Genomic DNA, 27,828 nt, shown 5'->3' with positions numbered 1-27,828 from the left:
AAAACCGCAAAAACTCACCGCGTCAAAGTTGCCTGTACGCGTAAAGATGCATTAATATGCCGAACAAAACTGAATTTTCTTCGGAATAGCCGCAGGCTGCCCCGCTCCGAAAGGAATAAAAGATGGCTGCCTCCAATCGCTCAGGCACTGGCTGCTCGCTTCTGCCGGAGAGCTTGGGTTTATTTGCGTACAGTAAAATTTTTTGCTTGGAAGTGTAACGTTTTCAAGCACTTCTAGCACGTTTGCGACCTTTCTCTGCCTACTCTTCTTCGCTGAGGATCCGTTTTAACGGCATGCTTAACCTTCCTTTGCATGCCGCCGCAATTTTCGACTAGCCACGGCAAGCTAAGTAAGTGAAAGCGGACCAATTGTAGATGCAGGCAGCACCCTTTTCATCCGGTTATCAATTTTCAGTGCACTGGCTCGGCCCCATCGAATCCTCCTCCATTTCAGCGTGCTCCTCGCCTCTTGTAAGCCAATTATATACACTCTAAAAACTAGGGAGGGCATCGCAGAAGTGAAGCGGTCGATTTACTCTTCAAAGCATTGTTTTACTCTCGCAAAATGTCGAGTGGGGTGAAATGCATCGTTCACTCCGTCACCAAGGAGAGAGTGAAATGTGTTTTTCACTCTGTCCTTCTGAGAGAGAGAATGCACGTTCTACTCTTGCGGCAATAGAGATGAAAACGTAGCCTAATCTTCTGCTTCAACTGTAGGAGGCTGGCTCCGAACATGACAATGTATCACTCACGCACGCTGAGCAAAGAACACACCGTTTTGCTTCTAGATTAATAGGCAGCCACAGTTCAAAGGAACGCAGAGCGAGCGCACTACTTTTTCACTCGGAGTTTCTCCACCGCGCGCCCTCTCAACATCGCGGAACAGCACAGCACCGGAGAAAGGTGATCCGTCCAGCGAGCAGCAACGAAGGCCATCGAAGGGAGATCGTTTGTCAGCCATCTCGCGCCGCCGCGAAAACACGACAGTCTTTCGTCATTCGTTGGATGTAACTACAAATCCTGCACGGTAAGTGAATTCTAACTTAGGTGCACATTCTGCGTATAGGACGTGCTATCGCCAGGAAGTCGTCGTGGCGCTTAGCCGACGCGATTGACAACGGACTAAGCAAGCACGCTGTCTCTTGATGTCAATCCAAAATGCCAGTCGTCGCGTTAACTGCATGTGATTTTATCGCATGCCGATATCCGTAAGAGCTTTGAAAATCGCAAACGCTCCCAGAATTATGGTATGTTCAATAAGATGTGAGGCAAGAGTGCGCTTAAAATGGCTTGTTCATCAGCCCATGATTCCGAACCTATGAGGAGCGTGCTTAGCGTGCGTTTTGCGTGTTTGAATTTATTCAGTTTGGCAGTCTAGTGTGTACGGAACGCTATTGAAATAAGGAGGCACATAACAGAAGGCGTCATTTTGGTGGCGTCATGCTTTCGTTATAAATAAGCCGCGCGATTGACGGTGTCTCGCCCATGGGTAGTCGGCGACCACTCAAGTTACGTGCAGCACCAGTGCTAGTTAGAAACTTTGCCGCAGGCATTCAGCTGCATGCTGCAAGAGGTCAGTTGGGTGCGTTATCCTGAACTTGCTTAAAACGCGTCAGGAATTGATGTTTTATGCTGGATAAAGTGCAAACCCCATATAAGCGATCTTGCGCGTGACACCTGCAAGCGATGCGATGGAGATGGCTGTCGCGTTCGCTCGTCGGCTACAAGGCGTACTCCGCGCGAGCGACCATTTTGAGCGACGTCTCCCCCGTGTTGCAGGTATGATCGCTCCAAATACGCGTCGAAACTAGCGTGACGCGTGCTTTGGTAATTTAATTTGGTGTATTTTACTGTAAAAGTAGCATAAAATATTTCCGAAGGTCTTGCAGTAGGTTCTTATCCTTCCACATACAAATATTCAATCGTTTGCTCGTTCCGCACGACAATCAGTAGTATTTGAGTGATGTACATCCAGCTCCGGATTCGCGCTATTGGCTAGTCGCTCATAGCACTTCCGGGCGACGAGCGACGAATTCTAGATTTCGAGAACCGAGTGATCTGTTCAAGCGACGGCCCGTTTTGTCGCTCGGAGCCGTCGCTCGTCGCCGTTGCGCACTAAATCGCTCTCATGGTGTTTAGCCCTAAAACTGAACTGTTACTGCTCATGTATTGAAATGGCGTGATTATATGTCTTGATTTTATGTCTGCTGTTGCGGTTTTCGAGCAAGGTGCGAATCCGAAAAGGTGCTTATGTGTATGAACGCGGTGAATTGGCAAGCAGCGAGTTATGCATCGGCATCGAATGTTACGGCTGCTGTGTGGAATTACAATTGCAGGGGCGCTTTGCATACGCTTATTGTTTTTGACATGCCTTTGCATTTGCTAATATCAGTTAGCGTTTCAGAGTTATGTCATATGAACAGCTATATCACTCTTCCTCTCGGCTTTACAAGCGTAATGTATGCATCTTGCTACTGCACGGCAGATCAAAATGGCAGATCAAAGGCCACAATGAACTTTCTTGTTAATGAAATGTGGGTAAGCTGGCCATAGTAAGTCTTGTTGCCCTTTGTTATAGGCACGTCCAGTCATATCCATTGAACTGAAGGGCCATATTTTCATCACTACTGAGCATTTTATTTGCAGATATGATCCTCAAATTATGGCTGGAACAGTGGGACAACCAGAGATGGTGCGGGGGGCACACTGGACACGTGCTTAGGATGTGTCACAAGTACTCCTTGCGATACACCAGACTAATGACAGACTTATGACATCTGACAATGACCAATATTCTATTTATTAGCAGGAGTATTTTGACATTTGTGCTGAATGAGGATGAACTTTCAATTATTTCTTTTTTGTTTAAATATAAAAATTGAATGTCAGTTCAGCAGTTGAGTGTTGCAGTCATTTAGATGTTTCGCATGCATTTCAGTAGGAAGACTAAGAGCTAAGACTTCCTTTTAGTGCCGTGACCTTGACTGTATTGATCTTGTTTTACACCATGTCCTCGTGTTGACTTTTGCAAACGATATTTTTCAGGCACCCGCTTTATATAAGGCAAGAAGGCAGCTGCAAGGACACAAGGATGCCAAAGAGCCAGCCCAGTACGACTCCACATAGTGCAGAGGAGCGCACGCCAAAGACTGAAAATACATTGCCATGCAATTTGGACGAGAAAAACTAGAATGTGGGTACATTGGGTGCACCATTTAACTAAATGCCAACAAAATCAAAGTACAGTATGCCTCACCAAGATGAAAATTCTCATATTTCTACACTAATACTGATGAAACTTTAGAGAAGATACTTATGATTTATGACGATGTGTTCTAAAGTTCATGGACATCATTGTAATCTGATTTTATGTGTTTGTCAGTATGTTTCTCAAATTGTTATTCAATTTGTCTTGTGACTGATCAATAAAGATTTTGATGTTTTAAAAGAAAATGTTTCATGTTAGTAACTCGACGACTACAGATTACATCTCATTGACCAAGCAAAAGGGCAGGAGCTGCTTATAAAAGGAATCAAATATTCTCCACAAGTAAGTATTGCGAATCCCTTCTAACGCGACCACGGATCTACATCGTGCTTTCACACTATTGGGAAGAGTACTAGCACTCTATTCTGAAGGAGTACAAGCACTCTGTTTGAGGGAGTAGAAAAACTCGGCTTGGACGAGTAGAAGTACTCGGTTTGGAGGACTACTATTACCCCTGTGAGGAGAGTATTAGCACTGTAGAAGAATACTAGCACTCCCCGTGGGGAGAGCATAAGCACTCTGCACAAGAGTACTAGCACTCCCTTGCGGTGGAGTACAAAACTCTGTCAGGAGGAGTTGCTCTACTCTCTCGCAAAGAGGGTTGGTCTACTCTCGAAAAGAGAGTTAAATATGGGACAAGCAGTTACTCCCTCAAAGAGAGTCCCCGGAACTCTCTTTGTTTTTAGAGTGTATGAGAAGCCGCTCAGTGTAGAAATTGTTATTCGTTTTTAAAGCAAACAAAAGTGACCTATAAACGAGGAGATTCTTTGATTAGTCTGTTCAGACAACCGTACGGGTCACCACTCGATGCTTGCGTCGGCGGTTACGCAAATTTGACGTCAGGCGATTGGAATAAAAAACATTCTGGAATAGTTTTACGCTATAAGGCCCATGGATCAAGGTCACCTTCACAGTACGTCAAAAAGCAAGACCGAAACGCACATACATAGAAACCACAAAGTGGGTCGAAGAGCGTTTGAGAAGTCTTGATTCTGTCTCTTGGGCGGATTACACAGATTTAACAGCAAATTGCATTTATTAGTACTATGTGTGCCTAAATTTTAGGTATATCACGGTACCGCAACTGTTCAAAATAGCGCTGAGGGCACTGAAACACGGTGTTCCCTAAGAATATTTCTGTACACTGAACATTTTATAAAAATTATTTCACCACCACCAACAAGCAGAGTGCGCTGACGGAGTTAGTTCCACATGTGGACATTTATTTGCAGCTGCGGTTCAGAAACACTGCTGATGCTTCCGGAGAGCAGCCAAAGCTGCGTTGCAGTCGCGAATACATTCTCTCAAGGCTTGCAATTATTTCCCGCCCGGTGAAACTACGCAGTTGTTGTTCACGCAAGCCACAGCTAAACGGGCTTGGGCGTCCTCAGAACTTCCGTCAGAGCGCTGACCTTCCTCGGACGCCCCTCCAGATATTTCACCAGCTCGCGAAGCTGTAGTGTCTGTGGAGAAAACATAGGACAAATAATTAGTTGTCATGATTTGACTGCTATCTTAGAATGAATCGCACCTGCCTTAGTGTAGTGACATCATGGTGGCAATGACATGTCTTTGCCCCCGTTTAGGCTTTATCATAGCACCGAGCATCATAGCTGCGACACGCAATTACAAGCGTACGTTTTTTTTTTCAAAGGCGCATCTTCGCATATTAGCGATGGTGGGGAAATCTTCCGACGCTGTCTATGATAAATGTTAATCCAGAAAAGAAACATTAATGCAATCCAACGCATCAGATGGAATGAGCGTGAAGCGAAGCGATCGAGAAGCAGGTACTTAGATGCTGCAAAACTGTTTATCTCCAGCACCGCGTTTTGCAGCGTAGCAACTACGGAGCTCACCTGGAAAACCAAGAGGAATCGCAGACCCCCACCTCGTGACTCGCACGATGGTTGTTTACACTGTTTTCGGAATGAGTCCACTTTTCGTTACGCTGTATACAGAGTCGGCCCATACAGTCATTGCACAGTCTCCAGTACAGACCTCGCCCGCAACCCCGCTCCCACTTCACTTTTCGAGGAACCATCCGAGATCACGTGGGAAACTCCAAGAAATAAGCCATGGAAAGCCTTGCTTTATTGTTTGAATTATGCGCGATTTGTTGCAGCGAAGACATTTAGGTGTCGTTTGTTGTTCTATTGCACAACTCCATTGAGAACGAAGGTGGCCAGAGCACACGTCTAGGGGTAGTACACATTGCTATATATATAGGCCAATTAGACATAGAAGCGTTGCTCTGTGTGTGGGTGTTTCAGCAACGAAGCAGTAGCAGAACCTACCGAGGAGCAGCAGCATCAGCCATGCTCAAGAAACTCCGTGAGGGTTCGCGAAGAAAGCTGGGCTTCAAAGAACTTTCTACATTCCAAAGACATACACCGATATCCCGAGTAATGATGTCAAAGCGATTGCGCTATAGCGTCACTCATTCGAAGAATTATTAACTCCTTGGTTTAGCAAAAGCTGCAGATGCTGCCTCCTGCACTCCTGTGTTATTCCTTAGAGCGAGTCTCCTCCACCAAATAGCGGTGCGGTTACGCCGCCTTCGTGCCCGACCTAACGTTGCGTCGCCGGATTAAATCTGGCGGTCATAAATTCATACTGCTGAACTATAATAACGAGAAATGTATGCTGCGTCTTATTCATGGCAGCGAAGCTCATGGAAGCCAGGGCTTCTTTTACCCTAGTGTAGCAATGCTGGCTTTCCCATATGTTATCTCAGGATTCTAGTGTAGTGCATACAGACGAGGTCTATAGAAGGGACATGAATACGCAGACACATAGGGGCAGGTCTGTATGTTCACGTGCCTTCAGCTTTCCTATTCTGTCGGCGCAACACTAGTATTTCAAGAATCATCTTCCGCTGGCCTTCATTCTGGACCATCAAAAAAGTGCACCGCACATCAATAACGAAATGAAACTAATGCACGGTACGTAGGAACAAAAGCTCTCAATGTTAAAGTCTAGAATAAAAGGAAGCTATTGCTATACTTTGTGTATTAGCAGCGACTATTTATCATTTAAAGATAGATGATTCGAAACATCATTATTCCGCGGATCAAGCTTTGTAGCATTTTCGAACCGTCAGTCCGCCAACCGTGAGGGCCACATTTAATTAACAAGCATTCACCTATTAGATTTTAATTATTCACTTTTGGGGACAAGGTATAGTTTCAGAATTGGATTTAACCAGTAGTGAAGCCTCAAAACTAGCTGGACGTTCAGCACAGGACCAGGTTCAATAAATTGGGACAGTTATTGGCGTTCTGCACAGTCATCGTCTTTCGCAGTTCGGAAATATGTTATTTGAAAAGGCAATGCATTTTTCGTTTGCGTATTTTGACCCCGGATTTCTCGCAAGTGCCGCAAGGTCCAATTAAGGCTTACAGGAAAATGTTGTGATTGGAGAACTGGCTCACATCATTTGTGCAGATACAGCACGGCGTCTATTGCCACAATTTTTTAACATTTTAGGAATGAGTTATTTTGCTAGAAACTATTCTTGATCTCCCGATATCAACCGCGACTATAAAACTTTTCCAGCCCGACCAATTTGGCGAACATGGTGAAGCTTGGCGTTGGAGCTGGCTCAGCGGGCAAAGAACGTCGCAAGCGCCATTGCGGGGATTTTCCCCCCAATAAAATTTCGTGTCTTTATATTATTAAATCTCACTGTCACCGATTCGCCTCCGCCGGCGCGGACATCATTCTCTCAGACCGGAGCGAATGGCGCCGGCGGCGGAGAATTGTTCAGACGGAGAAAGTCGCTAGGTGTCGCTGCCCCAGATAGAAGACATTTTAGCGAGCATGTAGCTGTACCCGTGGGACGTCGATTCGCTGCATGAGCAGTAGGTTGTTTAGGCGGGCCGCAGGCACTCTGAAAGCTACAGCAAGAATTGTATGGGGTCATACACTAGCAAGGAGCAGGGTTTAGAAAGGACGCCGACAGAATAGGTACGGTGACCGCAAGAAATGTTATATTTTGTGGCAGGGTGCTTACAAGCAGGATAAATGGCTGGAAATTTAAACGCAACTGAATAACAAAGCTATTATATCTGAACGCCTTGGCTGGAGCACGGCCGCGATATTAAGAACAGTCGCCTGTTAATGACAATTTTTTTTTATGGCAAGGGTAGTACAGGATGGGGGGGGGGACGCGTAGAGGAAAGGCCGAGGAATAGGCATGCTCATTAGGCGAAGTTTGAATTGGCATAGTGTAATGCTGACACGTAAGGAGTGTTTATGTATTAGCGACACATGGAAAGAAATACAAACGTGGCTGGGAGTAACCTTGTGATGAAAACTAGTGAAAGCAGAGAGCTAAATAAACACTTGATTTACTGTATTAGAGAATATATTATATAGTTCGGAAAACAGGAGCAGATGACAGTAGAATATATGAATGCGCCCGTTGATGGTCTGGACAAATAAAGCGATCACAGCGCGCTCTAGTGCTGGATAGTTGGGAAGAACATAATCATGTAGTAGCTAACAGGTAGAATATATACCACATACAGACAGCGTGGCTATGCGAAAATAAAGTCATATATCGCCAACCAGAAACGTTTTACGAACGACTAGGCCAGATGACGGTAAATGAACAAGGAAACAATAGGTCGGGTGGCGACAGTAAACATGTAAGCTTAATCTTTGAGACAGATACCGGCGGCACGCAACAACCCACCACATGAAAATTTTTGAATAATATAGAAGATCACAAGTTGAGATCGCAAGAACAGTAGAAAAATAAATATAGGTTTTTCTTAGGAAGCCCTGAACCGCCGTTCTCTTTTGAAGCCTGAAAAACTGCCGGGACATGTATTGTGCCTCCCAAGAATATATTGCCGCAATTGTTTTTTTTTTTTCGGAAAGACCTACCACGAGCGTAGATACCGCGAACTCAATATATACCCCTCGGATTCGTCCTCAACGTCCTCCGTACCAATGAAGCAGAGCCGTGCGGCAAGGAGGACGGTACGGAGGAAGGCAGTACGTCGAGATACGACGAGAGGGCTCGTCGCGGTAACCCGCGGGCGACGGCGGTACTTATACTATACACAGCTTTGCGCAGCGGTAGGTGCACGGCTGGGCTGGCATGCACACTCTCGTGCTCCACTCTGGCTGTGCCATAGGGTGCAGACTGGCTTTGTCCTGTACGGATGGTGGGCACACCCAGATTGCGCATTTTGAAGCGCTATCAATGACCAAATAAAAAGCTAGTTTAGCCATGAGCCAACGGAAGTGAGCGGGTGCTGGCGCGTGTCCCTTCTAAATTTGAGTCGTCATATTCCGCTCGAGGCGCGACCCGCATTGCGTGCCTATGGTCGAGGCTTACGTTTGGCGTAGGTCTAAACTATTTAAGTGTTTAAGGCTAATCAAAATTGACTAGACGCGATGGCTACGACACACGATAATGAATGTGGCCAAAGTTTTATTCCTACGGTAGCTGGTGCGGCCGATTGTGAGTAGACGAGAGTTGGTTGCTATTGGAAGTAGGCAGTTCGCTACTGTGCTGCTTGGGAGTACTTTCACAAACGCCTACTTATTCCTAATTCGAATGGCTGGCAGTCCCAATTGCAACTGATGTGCTGTCGAAGAAGCAACAAAACATATCCTGTGTGACTGCCTTAGATACGAAGACGAGAGGCGTGCCCTTCGTACAGCTTTGAAGCGCTTTGATGACCGTCCTTTCACAGAGGAAAGGATCTTGGGCCCGTGGCCTCGTGCGTCTGCTATGTGCAAGACCACAAATGCGCCGGTGCGTTTCTTGAAATGCACTAGCCTGTATGACCGCCTGTGACTGACTCAGCGGTGAGCGTTTGCGTGCATAACAGCGGAGACTGAACCTCTTTCTTTCTTATCCTCTTTGAATCCCCTTTCCTGCTTCCCCAGTGCAGAGTAGCCTACCGGGCTCAGCCTGGTTAACCTCCCTACCTTTCCCTTACGACTTACCTCTCTCCCTCTTGTAGATATTTCAAAGCGCACATATCTACTTACTTCAGCCTGTTTAATCCTGACTACACTACATCAGCTATTCTACCCAGTAATAAAAGGCAGAAGCGCACTTATTCAAACATTGTTCTAGATTGATGTAAAGTATCGGCCATTGACTGTGCTCCCTGGAAATTTGCCCACTGATGTGATGGGGCAGCCACCGGCAGCCCCGAAATATGTATGCCTCTGTTGAGGGAAGTGCGTTTGAGAAAAAGATGACTTCGCGCTCCTCTTCTGAGCACGACGCGCCACGCCCGAATGCGTAGTTTGAAATGTTCCCAGCAGCATTTGGCTATCTACGACATTTGTTGTCTCACCAAGTCTGACGGATGGTTCATGGCCCCTTTAAAGCAATTTGGGGTAATAAGGAGCTGTAGATATCATACAAGAGGAGACAAAACAAAACAAACAAACCTGAAACATTGTTAGAGGGGAAATAGTTAACTATGAACCTGGCCGGTCAAGAAAATCAAGCATCTATAAACCGTTTTTTCATGGGCGCCGCCATGCTACGTACGCAGTAGTATGGGCAGTCAACGCAGTACGCAGTACTATGGGCAGTCAACATACTGCCTTGGGCGATAACTCCGTGTTGTATGCCACGTATACGCTCAACAGCAGTTTCTGATGGTTGTTTTCGTGTCGCGCCGTCTATTTAGGATGACATGGTATCTTCTACGTAGGAAACGGTTCTGTGAGACATAATGAAGCGATTTAATTCAGTATGGAGGGCGTTTTTCCTACAGTGAGCCTCAGAGATCAGTATTGCATTTCTAAAAATGCGTTTCGCGAATGTAACCTTACTATAGCATTCTCATTGTAGTTGTGAACTGTGGTTTAGTAACAATCAGTAGTTCCGAAACACATGGCGATCCCGACAGCATTGGTATTCTTCTGCTACGGAATAAGCAGTTCTGTTATCTTGGAGAGGCGTTCACATTCTTGTCTGTAGATACATTGCACGAATACCTCTTTTATGGGACGAGGTTTCGGCCCATGAATAAGATAGTTTTCGTTAGTGATAGCAACATAGCGTATAGTCTGTATTACACTTGTCAAGTCGTCAAGTGACCGTCTGTGGACTGCGCCAGCGTCCGAAGCAATGCTAGATGTTTGGTTATAGGTCTGCTATAATAGCATGCGCATTACCATGCCAGGTCTTCTTGTGGCGTAAGCAGGCTTTCGTCGAGCGCAGCTCTTAGGAGGCCGTTGCTACGTTGAGCGTCGGCGTAATTGGGGGCGAGGACTTACGGAGTCGCCATCTGTCGGAAGCGCCTCCCTTGCGTAGTATGAGGGATCACGCGGCGCGCGCCTTATAGGTTTGGCTTACGGCGCTCAGTAAAAACAGCGCGCGGCAGCCCTCCTGGACATTTCTGTAAGCACTCTCAATACGGGGGAAGTTTCTTACTGTCGAAATAATAATCTTGGGCAAACTAAAAGCACAGAATCGTTTACAGACTCGATCTGTTTACTGAACAGGTACAGTGAGCGCCAATGCGCGCGATCGCCGCGATGGTGTCTCCCGAACCGGCTTCTTGCGTGAAAGGTAGGCAAACGCTGAGAGAAAACTATGTGAAATATGTTCTTATAGTGGGCTGTCTCTGTCACCACATGGAGCATAACTGAATGAAGCCTCAATGCAGCGATCGCACGGGTTCGAAGCGACCGACTGGGCGTCTGCATGCATGTCCGCGCACAATGTTTCGGTTTCACTGCGAGCGCGTTGTCGCACCATGCCGTGAGCTTTAGGCTGCAGAATATGAGCATTTCACAGTACACAAGCAATCATTGTTGAGTGGACGCTATTAGAGCTGTTCAAAAATAATTTCGTTATAGAGTCTTCGACGCCTACGACGACTGTGATGTGCCGTCGCAACCATTCAATCTTTATTTTTTTAAAAATAAATTCTTGCACGTTTCAATATTTCTCAAGTTGCGTCGCACTGAACGTTTACGGGTATTCTGCAGCGTGCGATTTCCCGCTGCGTCTGTATCGTAATCCAGAGCGGTAATTCATAACACAAACATGACCATATGCCATGCTTCTTTTAATGTGCTTCTTACCGCAACTTTCAATTCCACTGAACTTGCCAGTATCTAGCATCAACAAGTTCATAGACCAAACAGTTATGACATTAGCCTGGCAGCGAGCTCGAGCGAGCGCCTTACTGCGCGTGTTCTGCTACTCACAGAACATGGCAGTCCCGGCGCCGTAGCAGAAATCTTCCTCGCGTCTGTGCTTGCCGCATACCCGAGTCGTAGCCGATGGCTGTTTGCTGCTTCTAAGTTTCGCGAGCCAAGCTTTACGCAGCTCTTGTCCTGCGGCTACGTGTGAATAAGGCTGACACCGGGCTCGGTTGCGTACGTCCGGCACTGCTGCACCGAACAGTAGCCAACCATACTGCACGCTTTCAAAGGCAGCCACTACCTATTACAGTGCTTTCAAACGTTGTCAAGCAGATACCCAAGGCGGGAAAGCCTCACCACTTCATCAGAACCGCAGCGCAGGTGAGATTTTAAACTTTCGTTTTCAGCTCCCGTCGGCGCTTTCGAAGCAGCCGACGCGGCCGCTGTGTACACGTGATCCCTCATGGCACGTCACGCCGATGGTGGCGCCAGCTTTTCCAGTGGTGGAGCTCGCCCCAATACGGCGGCGGAGTTGGGGCCGATTTACGCTCGAGCAGCCCATCGCCGCATGCCGCACTGCACGCGTACGATCGCGCGAAAGATTGCACGTATCAAACACCTGTGCACAAATTTCGGTTTACAATGTGTAAGGTATACACTGTGTACACAATGTAAACGGTAATTTGTGCACAAGTGCTGGGTACGTGCAATTTTTCGCGCAACCGCAAGCGTGCGGTGCAGCTTGCGGCGATGGGCGGTTCGAGCGTAAATCGGCCCTTACCGAGCGAACGAGCACAGCAAGAGACGGAAAGGAATGCGGAGGGCAGTGGGAAAGAAGAGACACGAGGAGGAAAGTAGAGGAGGACTCTAAAGTGAAATCGTACGGTGGAGAAGGAGCCCAGGGGAGACGGCCAGCACACGCGCTGAGTTGTTGGCGGCTACGGCTGCCACAACTGCGCGGGCGATCCAATCTGCGCTTCCGCAGGGGGCGGCAGGGCAACGTGAGGTGGGGAGTGCTACGCTCATCAGCGGCGTCGTTAGTCAGCAGCACCAGCATGGGTGACGGGAATCATTGCCCTTGCATGGGCCGATGGCGAGTGGCTACGACTAAGGCTCGATGTGACGCTCCCTTGAGCGTTGTCGCCGCTTACACTGGTGGCATAATATCCCCGCGACGGAGAGTCGCTCTCGTAGCTGTTGAAAGCGTGAGAGGAAGAGCGTAGTTCCGTGCAATACCGGCGACGATGGCTGCGATGTGGCGCCAGAGAAGCGCGCGTCTTTTGTATGGAAACAAAGTGAGCTAATCACAGCGTTCTCTTCCTAATATAAACTGCGCCCCTATGTTATCATAATAAAAAATATTCACACGCGACATGAAAACACGTACAGAGCTGCGCTCAACTTTCGCATTGGGGGTATCGTAATCGTCGTGAATTTTCTTTTCTCGCGAGAGAAGAGGCTGGGAACCGGCTGTTTTCTCGGGTTTCATTCGTCGCGTTCTCTGTGACGCACTCATCAGCTTTAGGACAAGTGTGTCTTCACAAATAGCCGCCAGACTATATTTATGGGATCGTTTTTAGATATTACTCCTTTACAGGGCAAAAAGGCAATGCCGAAACACAAAACTTATATTCATAAATCTGGTTCACCAACCCCAGTGATCGCGGTGTTGATTAACACCATCGGCCTCATACAGGAGGCTAGCGTAGACATGCCATATTGACTTCAAGTCTACTGGACTTGAAATGCGTGAGAACGATAACGGCTGCTTAAGCAAATAATTTATAACGATTTGCGCTTTGATTCTTCAGGGTTTCTTGGTTTGGCCGTCGACGAGCATGCACTTCATAATGCGTAAGCATTTATGAGCCTATCCAAGGAGGAAACTCGTCCACCACATAAGCCGAATCGCCATAAAGAACTTAATGTATAAAAAAATTCACCGACGATTACGATGCTCCCTAATGCGAAATTTCAGCGCATATCTGTGAATGTTTTCATTTCGCGATATATTAGCTGGCGCGGACAATCATTCTCGTGCGGCACGTTGCAAACGGAGCGAAGTGTGGCACGACTGCCTTGCTAAGGGAAATCACGAGAGACAGTGCATGGGTGACGCGTGTGCACGATTCACAGTAAGCGCCACAGTCATACCTCCACGCATGCAGCACTTTCTTTCCATACAGACTACACGCGCTGCTATGGCGCCATCTCGTAGCCATCGTCACCTCAAAGCCCGTCTTGCACGGCACTGCACTTTTCTTCGCACCGTCTTTCTGCTCCATGCCCTCCTCCTCCGCTTTCTTTCTCGCACTCTTTTCGCTATCGCCGTCTTTCATCTCCCGTTGAGTGCCGCGTTCGCTTTCACCCTTCAGTGTCCTCATTCTCTCGGTTACGGGGGACCACGCCGACGCAGAACTAATACGAAAGGAAGAAACGTTGAATGTGCTGAGGAGGAGGAGCAGCTTTTAATGAAGAGAAAGGAGGAGAGTTTCGTACATACGAACCCACGCTGAGATACCGAGTATATTACCGGCTGGGCTATACACCTACAGTACAGAAGGTGAACATATCTGAACAATGTGAATTTGTTGTACTGGGGGTGTAAAAGCAATGTCAAAGAAAAACACTTTCTTTGAAGGTATTCTTGAAAGAGTTGGTGATGGTGGAACAAAAGCCATCTCAAATACCACGTGTAGAGCTGACATGAAGCATCGTAGAAATTAGGAAATTTCCGTTTTGACGAAGATTTAATGCCAAACACGCCGTATCCCCGATGCCTATCGGTGGTTGCGAGATGCGCCTTCGCTTGGGGCGTTCCTTCACCGACGAAATGCCACCGCTTCGCATCGGGCAACTCACACAGGTAAGCAGTCAGTAAGTTGATAAGGATGATAAAGGGTGATGAGGGGTCATGTGAGTTTCATCACGGTATACTGGTCAGATACTGACCAGATACTGATCACATACTGACCAGATGTATATTGGTCAGATCAAATTTGATACGACTAACGACAACGGACTGCGTGGAAATTAGCAAGTGGTACAATCCTTACGCATACTTTAATAATTGTAGTGAAATTTATGTCGTAATTAATGTGTTTTAGTTCCCACGCCGAGCGACCAGATAGTGAGAAGATTTTCCAATTCGCTCTGGCAATTCACGGACACCGCTTCTGTATGTCAACTGAAAACCGACTTGCTTGTTCGCGGACCGAAGAGGAATTTCGGCACACTGTAGCTACCGATGCCATATACCCTCAAAGGGATCCCAGTGCGCACTGCCCTGCCTGTGGACTAACGGCAACATTGGCCCATGTGCTGTGGAAGTGTGAAGCCATCTGCTCCGTCTTCAGCAAGGATAGGTGGGCTGCCGAAGAGCGCAGCCCACCTATTTGGCAGTCCCGAATTAGCTGACCAAACCTGGCCCTGCAGAATGCCCGCGATCGGGCAGTCAAGCTCGGCTTGGCGGTCCCTACGTGGGACAAGCCGGGTGGCGCGGAGTCTCCCCTGGGAGCGCCTGTCCATGTATTTTGTTCTGTTGTCCGTGTCTTATTTTTTTGTGCCTAAAACCATTTCTAAAAGCCATGTACCAACTAGCCCGGCACTAAACTCCCCTGTGTCTTCTCTGGAACGAAATAAAGTTCTTTCTCTCACCCGCTCACTCACACACCGAAAGGCTACGCAGTGATTTCCCCTGGATCTTGAGTGAACTTGCATCACATAAGTTTCACAGAGAACGAGCTAAAACATCTCCAAATTGTTCCGCAGCACGCGTCAGGAAGACATTCAAGCTGTGCCTAGAAAATACAGAGGGTAATGGTCTTACTGACACGACGGCAGTACGCAATAAAATTTTAGTACAGCTGATGAAACAACTGCGTGCACATGCAGAGCAGACTAGTGTCATTAGGTCGCGGGATCGTACCCCGGCCACGGCGGCCGCATTTCGATGGGGGCGAAATGCGAAAACACCCGCGTGCTTAGATTTAGGTGCACGTTAAAGAACCCCAGGTGGTCAAAATTTCCGGAGTCCTCCACTACGGCGTGCCTCATAATCAGAAAGTGGTTTTGGCACGTAAAACCCCAAATATTATTATTATTAGTGTCATTAAGCCACTGAATAAAGCAGACGAAATTCTCATTTGGAGCCAAGAAAGTGGGATAAGCCCTATTTGTAAAGACAAAACTGAAAACGGTGATATGAGCTCGTGCAGACCAGTTGGAGTAACGTTGGCGACTTATATAATGACAATTGAAGCCATAAACGTTGTTGAAGTGGGTGAAAAAAAAATGATATGTTGAGGGAACTACAGAACCGCTGTAGCCCTGGGAGACGAATGAAGGACAATGTCTTTCAACGAACCTAGTACTTAGAGATAATTATACTTCAAAATAAAACTATATGGCTATAAATCTACACATTGAGGGAGATTACCGCAAAGTCAAGAGTGAATTTTTGTGGGACGTTTCGGAAAGAAAAGATGACTAACCAAGCACAAATTGCATGGTGAAGCCGGAAGTGCACGGAATTAGTGGAAATTCGCCGAGGAGTGAAGCAGAGATGCCCTTTGTCCCAAATGTTGTTTGCTCTTTATGTTAAGGGCATAGACAGAGGACTGCAATATAGTGAATTGCATTCTCGTTTATATTACACCCGTAATGGGCAAAGTGGGCAACACACTGTTCCTGGGGGGAGGTGCGCGGACGATATAGTGCTACTAGCGAAAGAAAGCAAAAAAAAAAGAAATTACAGACTTGCGAATACGTGTGACAATAAAGTCACGCATCTGTGTTTTAATTTCATCACAGAGAAATGAGGAATTATGATATGTACCGAAGAGACGACCCATGATGTGTTATCAACTGAAGATCAAGGCGTACCCACAGACAGGCAAAATACCCAGGGGTATAATGAAAGATGGAGAGACCTACTCAAACATCCAAAAATATAATTAAACGTAGCACACTTCAGGGCTATATAATTATACTGTACTGCGAAGAATTTGGAAGGGAGTAATGGTGCCAGAGCTAACTTTTGTAAACGCTATTTTGGGGTTGAAACCAGAGATCTTGTCGATATTGGAAGCAAACAAAAGATCAGTAGGCCGGTTGGCTTTGGGTTCCATGGTAAAACCACAAATGAGAAGGGAAGACTGACATGGGGTTAGACTTCTTTTGAACTCGGATAAACATAGAGCAAAATTAGTTTAGAAGAAAGGCTCAGAAACACGTAATGCAAAATCAGGAACACGCCTGAAAAGAAATAGAGCGGCTTAAGTGTACCGTACCTAAAACACCTGGGTGAAAAATAGAGGAAATATTTGATAAAGCTGCCAGCTAAGTACAATGTAACGGAATGTGCAAATAGACAACCTGAAGTCAGCAAAAACTAATCTAGCGAAACATAGACTGCAAATTGAATGACACGGACGCAAAGACGTCCATGGAGTCAGCAAGGGGGGGAAATCTGTAGGATAACACACAGTGCAGTGCCATTCTATTTGAGGCCAAAATAGGCGGTTGGGAGACAAACATACAGGCGAAAACATGCGGAACAGACTGAAGTATCTGTCACGGCAGCAAAAGAGCGGTGATGGCTCAGCATACCAAAATGAAAATAAAAAATGTTCATCTAGCAAAGGCCTTAGTAACGGCACACCTTCCAGAACCTATTGAGACCAAGAGCGGATACCGGCATAAACTATTCAGCTATCGAGGTAAGCAAGAGCCGTTAAGCCTATTGTTTGTAGACAAGCAGGGAAGAGATGCATTTTACCGGGGTCGTTGAAGCCACATGTAACTGTACATTGTTCAGACAGAGGTTTGAATGAAGAGAGGAAAGATTAAGGATAGTTAGGCAATATTCGAGACTGAATACATTTAGTAAAACGCGATTAGCTCAAGCGGGCTACGTGACTGTTTGTGACTGCCCGTTTCGAAGCTTACGCCAAGGTCAATCATTATCGCCTTCATAGCTAGGTGTTTCTGGTTTAAAAACTCCATTCGTCGCGAATATTGGTATATTCCTACACCTTGCTCCGTTATGAATCCCGAATGCAACATTGCTTCCCCCTATCCTGACCAAAGGCAAGTTAACTGAGGAATGGATACGCACTCTACCAAAACATAAATTGCATGAACTCTTCTTGTAGCAGATCAATGCATATTCTATTGCTTTCAATGTGGTTGTAAGGTAGCGCTTCTCGCTCTTAAGCTTCTGCTCTAGGAGTGCAGCGTTGTGAAGTACTTTGCAGGACGGTGGTTTGCATTTGCTTGTTTTTATGTCCTTGGCGCATTAGCATATATTGTTTATTTAATACAATTTTTAGCATGGCTGATATACATAGAGCAAAATTTTATTATTCCATCCAGCACGTATGGTTCAGCGAACGACAGCGCAGTCGGCGACGGCAGAAGGATGAAATTAGGAAATTTGCAAGTGCAAGTGCGACTATCTAGCGCAAGACAGGGGTAATTAGAGATCGCTGGGAGAGAACTTCGTCCTGCAGTGGACATAAAAATGCGGGTAAAAATGAGTGCTGCCGTTCGGGTTATAAAGACGAAGGTGGCCCAGCGGCAGCCCTCGTCTGCCTTTCACAGCAGCCGCGGATGCTCGCCCTTACATTAATGCTTAGGAGAGAGAAGGGGCCTTCACATACTTTCGCAGTTCTCTATAAGGCCCGCTTTCGTGATGAGAACTCATATATTGAAGAAAGTGCCAGCTTGTGGCAGATCTCTACCAATTAGAAAAAGCGTAATACTTTCTGGCTTCGGCACTTGGATTTGACCCTATAGTACCTTCCACATACAAGGAGGACGCTCTACCATATCTACACCGCTGGGGTTACGCTGAAGTGATTCAATGTGTGGTGTATAGAGGGATGCCTACCTGGCACCAAAAGACCGGAAACGGCAATGGCAAGGAGTGTCACCATCAGCTTCATTGTCCTTCTGCGGAAAAAGAAATGCACATATAATTGTTTAAGTTTTGACACCTTAATATAGCAGCCGTAATATTTTTTTCTATAGGCTTAATCTAGCAATGGATAATCCTGTTCAAGTTCATTAAAAATATACGTGAAGAATCGTAACGAAAACATCATCCGCACTAAATAAAATCACACAAAGGAAAACATAAGGTAGCTAGTGATTTGACATCATTGGTCATTTGACACCTTGTTAAACTATGTGCAAACACTACTGCTATTTTCGCTGAATGAAGCAACGGTTATCTAGGAGTAACCTACATATGTTCATATGTGCTGAGAAAATTCCGCATAAAGATATCCATGATCGCCCCACAGCGTGCTCTTCCTTGTAAAAATAAAAGAAAGAAAACTCAGAAAAGTTAGTGTATTCTGCTTTTTCACCATTACTGTTGTCCTTATGGCGAGCTACAGGCGAATTGTGTGCGGATGAAAACTGATCTTAGCCGGCAGCCTTGATTAGCGCTTATGGTATTGGGCTGGTAAGCGCGAGGTCGCGGGGTCAAATCCCGGCCACGGTGGCCGTACTTCGATGGGGGCGAAATGCGAAAACACCCGCGTGATTTAGGAGCACGTTATAGAACACCAGTTGGTCCTAATTTCGGGAGTCCCCCACTACGGCGTGCCTCACAATCTGATCGTGGTTTTGGCACGTAAAAGCTCATAATTTAATTTTTTAAATAATCTTATCAACATTTGCACATGCTGTATTTTCAGTTCATGCGGTCCACTCAATTCCATTTTTTTCAATGCCTCCAGCCTGCTTCTAAATATAGTATACGGAACACTCCTCCTTTTTCCACGAGCATGTTGCCTTCTAGAATAGCTGAAATTTACCTACCAGATGAGGAATCCTGCACTGGTCTCTAGATCGTATGAAATGAAACTGCTTCGCAGGTAGTTAGACTGCGAGGTCGGCATTTCAGACCGGACGCATATGTCAGTGTGACGTGCGCAAACATTTCTGTGTCCGTCACTGCCGATTGCTACAACAGTGCGCTGTCACTAACATCTCTTCCCGAGCATCGGAATAGCTTTTGCACCTGTGCGCTGAAAAACAAAGTGGAATGATGGAACGATTCTAAAGAGCGAATCGCAAACATGGCTGCATCCCCTGGCGACTCACCACTGCGTCCACATAATAATGACAGGAGCCCACCCGATTGCGTACAAATGAGGCGCATGAAACAGTTTTTGCAGGTACGCTCAATCACTGTAGGAAATCTCGAATGAACGGCGCAGTTGAAACTACAGCTAGCCATATTCCAGAATACCGGGCTGCGGCCTAAATGTTAACTGGCTTTTTGCATGCACAAAATTTTCAAAACAACAGTTTGCTGACAGCAGCTGGGAAAAATAAGAGTAACATAGAACTAGTATTTCAATTTCACCTTACGTGAGGACTAGTGTGAGGAAACAGAGGCAAGAAACTAATGGAAAGGGGGGAGCCTCGGCCCTTGGCTGTTCACAAGAAGGACAATACAAAAACTCATAAAAACATTCTACAAACAAAAATATTCGCAGTTTCCACTATGAGACGTTATTTAACAAGCGTTTTTCGCAAAATCTCAGGGCTTGCTTGTTAGTAAGGAGGCGATGTGGTGTGAAACGCTTTTTTTTAACATTGAAATCAAATAATGTAAATGAGAATTACTCTAGCTAGGTGCAACAAACATGGTATAGAACATTTTCAATAATAGAAAAAATCAAAGTGGTGTCAGAATAATGTGTTATAAAAGTATGCGAACATAAAGACAACCTGTTGAAAGCCATAACTGAGGGCTCTAGCAGTTCATGCAGTGATGATCACAGCCCGACGTGAATAGTTATATGGTACGTCTTGAACACAAGTTCTAAATCTTGTTGATTCACTCCAGCTCACTGTTACTTCATATTTATTCAGAAAGTGCGCAATTTTATAATGTAATACTTTTCTTCAGTTATCATTCATGAATCAGACAGCTGGTGTTAACTTTGCCTAATGTATATCTGCCACTGTTGCCAACAACGTATTCGTTTATACACTTTATTGCACCATATTGCATGATTTAAAATAAGTAAATCTGGCGAGCTTCTAGAAAACCTTCCTTTTATAAATAATATCCGCGTGCGTAATTTGTATATGCCCTTGATATAATTTTCTACAAGTTGCTGTGCTAGTCTTGTAAAATAAAGGTAATCAAACATAATTGCAATCAGTGACGCGCATAACCGTAGGCACGTATATATTTCTGTTTATAGCACCCCCAAACATAAATTTAATGTTTAAAGACCCCACTGGCCGCGATATTTGTGTTTCAAGATGAAGATGCACTTGCCTTTTACTTGGACAACAGCAAAAACAAGTACATCTGAAACTTTTCTGTCAGAGAAGAAAAGCTCCCAACTATACTTGCTTTGTTCATCCTATCCTATTTTCACATATTTGTTTATGCCGACAAGAAATCGTCATAATGAAGTCGTAACCATCAGGACAGGTCCTCATCTTCAGATTCGACATCGTCATATGGCACAAAGACAAAAAAAGACTGCTTTGAACAACAGCGCAAATGGGATTCAAAATGATTTCTCTGCGACGATCTGCTGCACAAGGCACTAAGCGCTGTGCAGTCGCGTTTCGGTTTCTGGTGGGTGGTAGAAATAAAGGAACGTAGACTCCACAATGACCACCTATCTAAAGGCAGTTAAGAAATGCAGGCGACTTTGTTACCATATAGAACGCTCACATGCCACCGACATACAAAAATATTAACCTGGATATACACAGAGCAACCAAAGAACCGATAATAACAGAGAGCATTTGGATTTCAATAATATTGTACACTTACCCACCATCAGCACCCACCTTTTGTGACATTTAGTACTCCGAATCCTCTTACAAACACCGTGCGTCAGTTACTCCGAACGTCCAACTTACGATATGCAACGCTTCCTCTATCGAAATCGGTTAATAGAACACTGTTCAGTTCTCCGAACTTTCTTGGTTATACTGTGCCCACAAGCTTGCCGCTCCGCAGCTGGCACAGCACACTTTCACCAAAGACCCACTCAGATGTGTGGTAACCCCTCTGACTTGCGCTTCACAGCCCTAGGATCACACTCACAATTTCGAAAATGATGCCTGGTCTGCCTTTTGTCAGCATTTCATTTGATACGTAGGGCCAGGGACAGGCGCTAGCGGGGTGATCACCTTTACTTACTCAGTATCCATTCCCCGCCTTTACCCTGTTTCACACATTTAAGACTTCTATCCTTCAAATTGTGGCTGGAGAATGTTCAGGTAAAGTAAGTTAGTAGCGGTATGTATCATCAGATAATGTAGAATGTGGAACCATCACATGTACAAAAAGCTCATTGTTATTCCTGTCGCCGTATCTGACGTCAATGGCAATGTCCGCCAAGAATTCGTGCGTGGAGCTTCAGTAGATTTATTTTATTGCGCAAATCAATATATTCACACTTGAAGGGGAATTTCCGCCGTCGCCGTGATGTTCCACAAAAGGTCCAAGTGCGAAGCGAATAAGTGGCTCGCGCATCGTACACTGCATGCGAGAGGGAAACATGCGAGGGTGAGCCGAAAGGGTGGCGACTTGATGGCCATGCCGATTTGCAACACAAATTAGAGAATACGTGACAGAAGACAACGCGAGTATCCCCCACATTCCGTCCATCGCTCCGCTTTTGGGCACTCGCTTTTAAATGTCTCATAGGGTGCAAATTGTACTTAGCTGGGTAGAGCTGCTGCGCTTTCTGCAGTCAGTGGTCAGTCGTGGCGTCTCATGTGTTTGCGCACCTGTGAAGTGTCCTTTAGTGGTCGCGGTTTCACAACAAACATTCTTGTTATTGCGCGGTCGACGCACAAATTGATTTTGGGAATTGACTTTTTAAGCCAACGTGGCATGACTATAGTTTTCCGAAAGGGGGAGGGTTGCCTAAATGGCGCTGTTCTGTCCCCACGCGCAATCAAAGTTAACTTCGAGTCTATGCCGATAGTGTTGTGCCCTCCTCGACCACCGTGTGCATATTCAGTGCCTCTGTAGAGCCAATGCAATTACAATGTGTGAAGAAAAAAACTTCTTTGTTTCTCTTTGTATGGCGGCAAATGGTAACTGGTGTGCTGGCTTATGGGCGCCTAATCCTTTTCCCAGTGCACTCGGTCCCTGGCATTTGACAAAAAAATAAGTCGCAGTTTCGCTAAGTGACTTAGCGATATACTTTCTAGTACATTGGGCCCTTTCTCCCCTCCTACTTTATGTATGACAGCGTCGACGCCCAGCTAAGGCGTCTGGAGAAGGCTGGGTTCCACGGAGAAATCGTGGCCTCGGTGGTAGAGAGCCAGATTGGCGAGGCAAAGGCTGGTGGGAGGCGCAGGCTGAAAAACAACGCACGCCCGCAAAAGCGCCCTGTCGTAGTGCCCTATTGGCACCAGGTTTCCCACCGCCTCTAGAATGTTGGCGACAGGTGCGGGGTGCGTATTGTGTTCTCAGCACCGGAAAAGCTGGGACGAATGTGTCGCCTAGTAAACGAATCCCAGAAGAAGCCAGCTTGCAAAATAAAGCACACCAAAGCCCTCGTTGAATGTGACGTCGGCGTTGCGTACAGTATTCCCCTCGCCTGTGGGAAATGCTATATTGGCCAAACCGGGCGCTGTCTTAATGAACGCTTGCTAGAGCATGCCAGGAATGCCACATCACTAAGTGGCGCTGGTCATTTAACCGACCACATTCGCCGTTGCTCGCACAAGCCAGCATGCAAGGCGTTTTTCGAACGAACACGCGTGTTGCGCAAATATAGCAATCAGAAACACCGGGAAATATTTGAAGCGTTTTGTATCTACAATGAAAAAGATTACTGTGTCAGTGCTCCTTCTGTTGCACTCGGGACAAAAGAAATTGATTATCTCAGGGCAAACGGGTGTGTCGAATCGGCTAGGTAGGGCGGGAGATGAAGAAGATTGTACTGAGTGATGTAAAAAAGAGAGGGAAAAGCTTTTCTTTTTATTTTTGTTTTGACACCTCTGATGACCTTTGCCTAGACCAAGGAAACATTTTACAGTGGTCCTGCGCACTAGCAGTCCCCCACCCCCTCACCCTGTGTACATAAAAGCCCTGTTTTCCATGAATAAAATTCAGTTGAAGTCTGGCGTTCGTGTTGTCTTTCTCTCCTCGTCCGTGTCCAAATGTGCGCTGGAACTATGTTTCATAATGCTAGTCGCAGTTTCGCTCGAAAGGCGAAGCATTGACTGCGATAGCCAATTAGTAGACAGCTACACGAAGTAAGCATATTAGTTTTATCAGCCGTATAAACATGCAAACATTGGATTACTATCTAAATTAACAAGCATGGTGTCACGCATGCACAGGTAAGCATGCGCGCATCTCGCTAGATGATACTCGCTGTCCAAACGCTAGAGTAAGGAAGCGCGGCAGCACAAGCTAGCGAATGTAGCTTCCTGCTGTCTCTCATTTCAACGCGAACTAAGCGTCGCAAACATAGCGCATACGTAGCTACAGCCCGCTGGTGCAGATTGCCCAAACCACACATCGCTTTCAAGATACAGCGTACGTGCGGCCACGCTGGAGTAGAACAGCCGCTGGAGTAGAACGCTCCCCTCCTCCCTCATTCCCCCCCTCTTCGCACGCCACAGTTGCCGGCGCGCTTCCACCCTGTCTTCCTCACTCGCACGCGCAAGATGGAGGCACTATGCTGGGCTGACCCTCGCAAGCTTTCACTCGCACATACAGCGTACGCTGCCTGGCGACTATGTTATCGCGTTTGGACCTGATACGGAATATCACAGAGACGGCGATTGCAGAAAATCGCTTGGAGTGTACATATAATCGCTATCGCAATATCACGCAAGGTACGATGGAAGTATACGAAAGCTATATCGCAGAATACCGCGGTTTCATTACAACCAGGAAGTTTTGTGCATTTGTCACTTATCTACATAACCTTAGTCTATTATAGATTCGCAACAAACATTGTCATGTACGTAACGTATTGCAAATATATATATATATATATATATATATATATATATATATATATATAATTTGTCACGTAGTAGTCACAGTGAAGAAAAAAATTGTGGGGTTTTACGTGCCAAAACCACTTGCTGATTATGAGGCACGCCGTAGTGGAGGACTCCGGAAATTTCGACCACCTGGGGTTCTTTAACGTGCATCTAAATCTAAGTACACGGGTGTTTTCGCATTTCGCCCCCATCGAAATGCGGCCGCCGTGTCCGGGATTCCATCCCGCGACCTCGTGCTCAGCAGCCCAACACCATAGCCACTGAGCAACCACGGCGGGTAGTCACAGTGAAGAAAGCAGCAGAGCTGTGTATGACGGAACTAGCTTTTTATTAGGCGAACCTGTGCCCTCAAAAACGCGCTACATTCAAATAACGATATCAGCGAACACAGTCGGCGATCGTCGAAGATCTGATCGGTGGGTAAAGCGCGTCGGCTCTTATGCATGAGTCATCGAAGGTTCCAGAGTAATCGCTGGTGCCCGCATGTCTTCCAGAAAGTACTACTTTATGATTCGCATCGCTCATACAGTAAAATTACACAAGGTTCAGTAACAACAGACAATGGATAGAACCATCGATAACGTTCGAGAAACTTCCCATACATGCAGACGTGTCCTGCGCTGAGCGATAACGTTTTACCCATGTTAGCCGGTGAAAAAGCGGTCATCGAGAAAGATAAACATTGGCTCATATTTAATTTACTTTCACAAGGGCCAACGTAAATATTTTTATGATACACAGAGTTTGATTTTTCCAAAATATGCTTTGCGCACAGGAAACAGCGCAATGCCCATATAGTGTTTTTGATGAAATGGAGCATAGTTTTTGTTGCTCATAGGTCTGAAACGAATTGATAATTAATGATTATCAGAATACTTTTAGCTAACTGAGACAAGAAATCACGGTATTCTTGCACGCGAATGTACGCTCCATGAATTTGCATGAGTTGCCCTTGTTTTCCTTTTTGTTAGTGGGTGTTAACGCTTTGTTGAGTTAAAAAAGCAAATGTAGGAGGAACCTCTAGAGGAAGAAGTACGATGGCGAAACAACAAGTGGCATATTGCACATGAGTGTTGGTTTTAAGTTTGACATAAGCGTCCCATTTTATTTTGCCGCCAACGATAATTCAAATAAAGGTAATAATAACGACAACACGAATCACTTCAAGGCATGATTTAGCAGTAGTCTTTTTTCTCAAAAGAGTTTCATTGTAGAAACGTATGTCAGGTACGGTTACGATAGAAAAACCTATGGCATGGCTTTTAGAGGTCGCTGCAGCAACTACAGCCGCGCCTCAGGTGTTAACGCTGGTGCCGCAGATGCTAACGCAAGGGGAAACACCAGGTGCCAACGCTGGCCTAACATTGGCCAAAGAAGATTAATCCTCTGTGGCGCGCCGTCAAAATGCTAAATTTGAGGACCACGGCTGAGCTCGTCAACTCACGTCTCCACACCCCGCAAAGGCGTCTGCGTTAGCAGGCGTTTGCTGTGTTGCGACACCACGTACCCGAGCCCACGAGGGGGGACTCTCCCGCGTGTAGCCGTGCGCGGCTTAGCAGTGTCTGGGGAAAGGACGATCCTGGGGGTTGAGCCGATGCCGGGTGTTTGGACCTTTGAGGCCCTCCGGCGAAGGTAACACACCTGTTTGGCCTCTGCTTCACGTAGACGGCACCCCCGGACTGACCAACCCGGGGGAAATAGGCAGTCGAATTTTCCTGTTCCCCTGTTCAATCTTATTTTTTTGTCTATCACTTTCAGTCTTTCCTGTCTTCTACTCACTTATTCTTACTTCCTAATTAACCGTTGTAATATATTCAGCCTTGGGTTATAAATTAGGTTATAGTGGTGGTGTATAGCTGGCGTGTGCAAGTTCTTTGGAACCTGTAGCGTCCCCTTGTTGGGCTCAGTGGTGCGAGGCTACCACCGCTGCCGAATTTTAAAATCATCCAATGATTTGAAACCATCCAACCATCCAACCAATGATTTGAGACCACCCAACCATCCAATGATTTCAAACCATCCCGCGACTTTCAGATCGACCTCTGAAAAGTGGTCACACCGAAGCAGCTTTCTAGTTCTTTTTGAAACCAAACGAAGACAGATTTCCAAAATACCATGTTCTCCACAGTGAAGGAAACACAACAGTAAGAAAACTGTCACCATTTCTAGTTTCTAGATGTCTATAAAACACGATTGTACCAGGTTACAAGGCCTGAAAGATGGGTGGCGGAGACATCCTCATTGAATTGATGAAGAAAGATTAACCAGACAAGCTCGCAGAGCTCACCAGTATAGGTGACATTAAAGCGACAATCTCTCCACATCGCTCACTCAACACTAGCAGGGGTGTTATATCAGAAGAAGGCTTCCTAAACCCCAGTGAGATAGAGCTCCTTGAAGGATTTCAGGGGCGAAACGTAATTAAGGTGCAAAGAATCACACTACGGCGAAATGACCAACAGATCCCGACAAAACATGTGATATTGGCATTTGGTAGCAACAGTATGCCTATTTCACTTGACGCAGGATATTCGAAAATTAGTGTCACAGCGTACATACCGAACCCGAGGCACTGTTTCAAATGGCAGAGGTTCGGGCAAGCATCGTAATCATGCATAGGCAAAGAAACAAGCGCGAAATGTAGTGCCAACGACCATCCTTCTGATAACTGCAATGCTTCCGCATTATGTGTCAATTGCAAGGGCGATCATCCAGCTTAATCGCGAAGCTGCTCTTGTTAAAAAAGAGAAAAAGAAATAATTGCAACCACCGTAAAGGAAAAGATCTCATTCTATGAAGCGAGGAAAACGCTTACTTCCAGTGAGCTATGCCAGTGTGACGCGGCAGCGGGAAGCGCTACACCGGTTTCAGGAGCCTAGAGCGTCCACGTCTCGTATCCTTGTAGAAACTCCATCCGCCCCCTTGGTTACTGCAGCCAGTGCTGCTCCATCATCATCGAAGACGGGCTGGCACACCCGAGTGCCGCAAGGACCAAAGTTGAACCAAACTTTACGGCCCGAGACGCACGTTCCGGCGCCTGGCTCTCGATCATCCAGCGCCTCAGAGAAGGCGATGGAGGTCGACCCGAGAACCCCGGCGTCATTGACGCCAAAAGATCCGCGCTCTTTGGGGCGTTCCAAGAAGGAGTAACATCTTGAAACTGTGCCGACAAAGGGACAGGTAACTTCAACGGTTCCCATCCTTCATAAGGGTAAGCAGCTTTTTAATACGTCACTTACAACTTGTAAGCTCACACAGATAAGTTATTTTTTTTTGTTCAATTCCAATAAAATTCCTTTTATTATTCATTGGAATTGCAGAGGCCTGATTCACAATCTAGGTGACATAGAAGATATTATAAGTAAGTTATCACCAGTTGCATTCTGACTTCAAGAAACG

At 46.1% G+C, this 27,828-nt stretch overlaps 1 long non-coding RNA gene across 1 annotated transcript; it reads right to left on the bottom strand.

The window, feature by feature from the left end:
- Positions 1-4,468: 4,468 nt before the first annotated feature.
- LOC142571050 (uncharacterized) lies at positions 4,469-19,362 on the bottom strand. Its single transcript, XR_012825743.1, has 3 exons — positions 19,234-19,362; positions 18,296-18,357; positions 4,469-4,730 (listed from the first exon to the last, which is right to left on the bottom strand). It is a non-coding gene; the product is annotated as an uncharacterized LOC142571050 (long non-coding RNA).
- Positions 19,363-27,828: the final 8,466 nt, after the last annotated feature.

Source organism: Dermacentor variabilis, chromosome 1 (genome assembly GCF_050947875.1).
Source record: "Dermacentor variabilis isolate Ectoservices chromosome 1, ASM5094787v1, whole genome shotgun sequence".
NCBI classification, from domain to species: domain Eukaryota; kingdom Metazoa; phylum Arthropoda; class Arachnida; order Ixodida; family Ixodidae; genus Dermacentor; species Dermacentor variabilis.
This window is presented reverse-complemented; position numbering and strand designations above follow the sequence as displayed.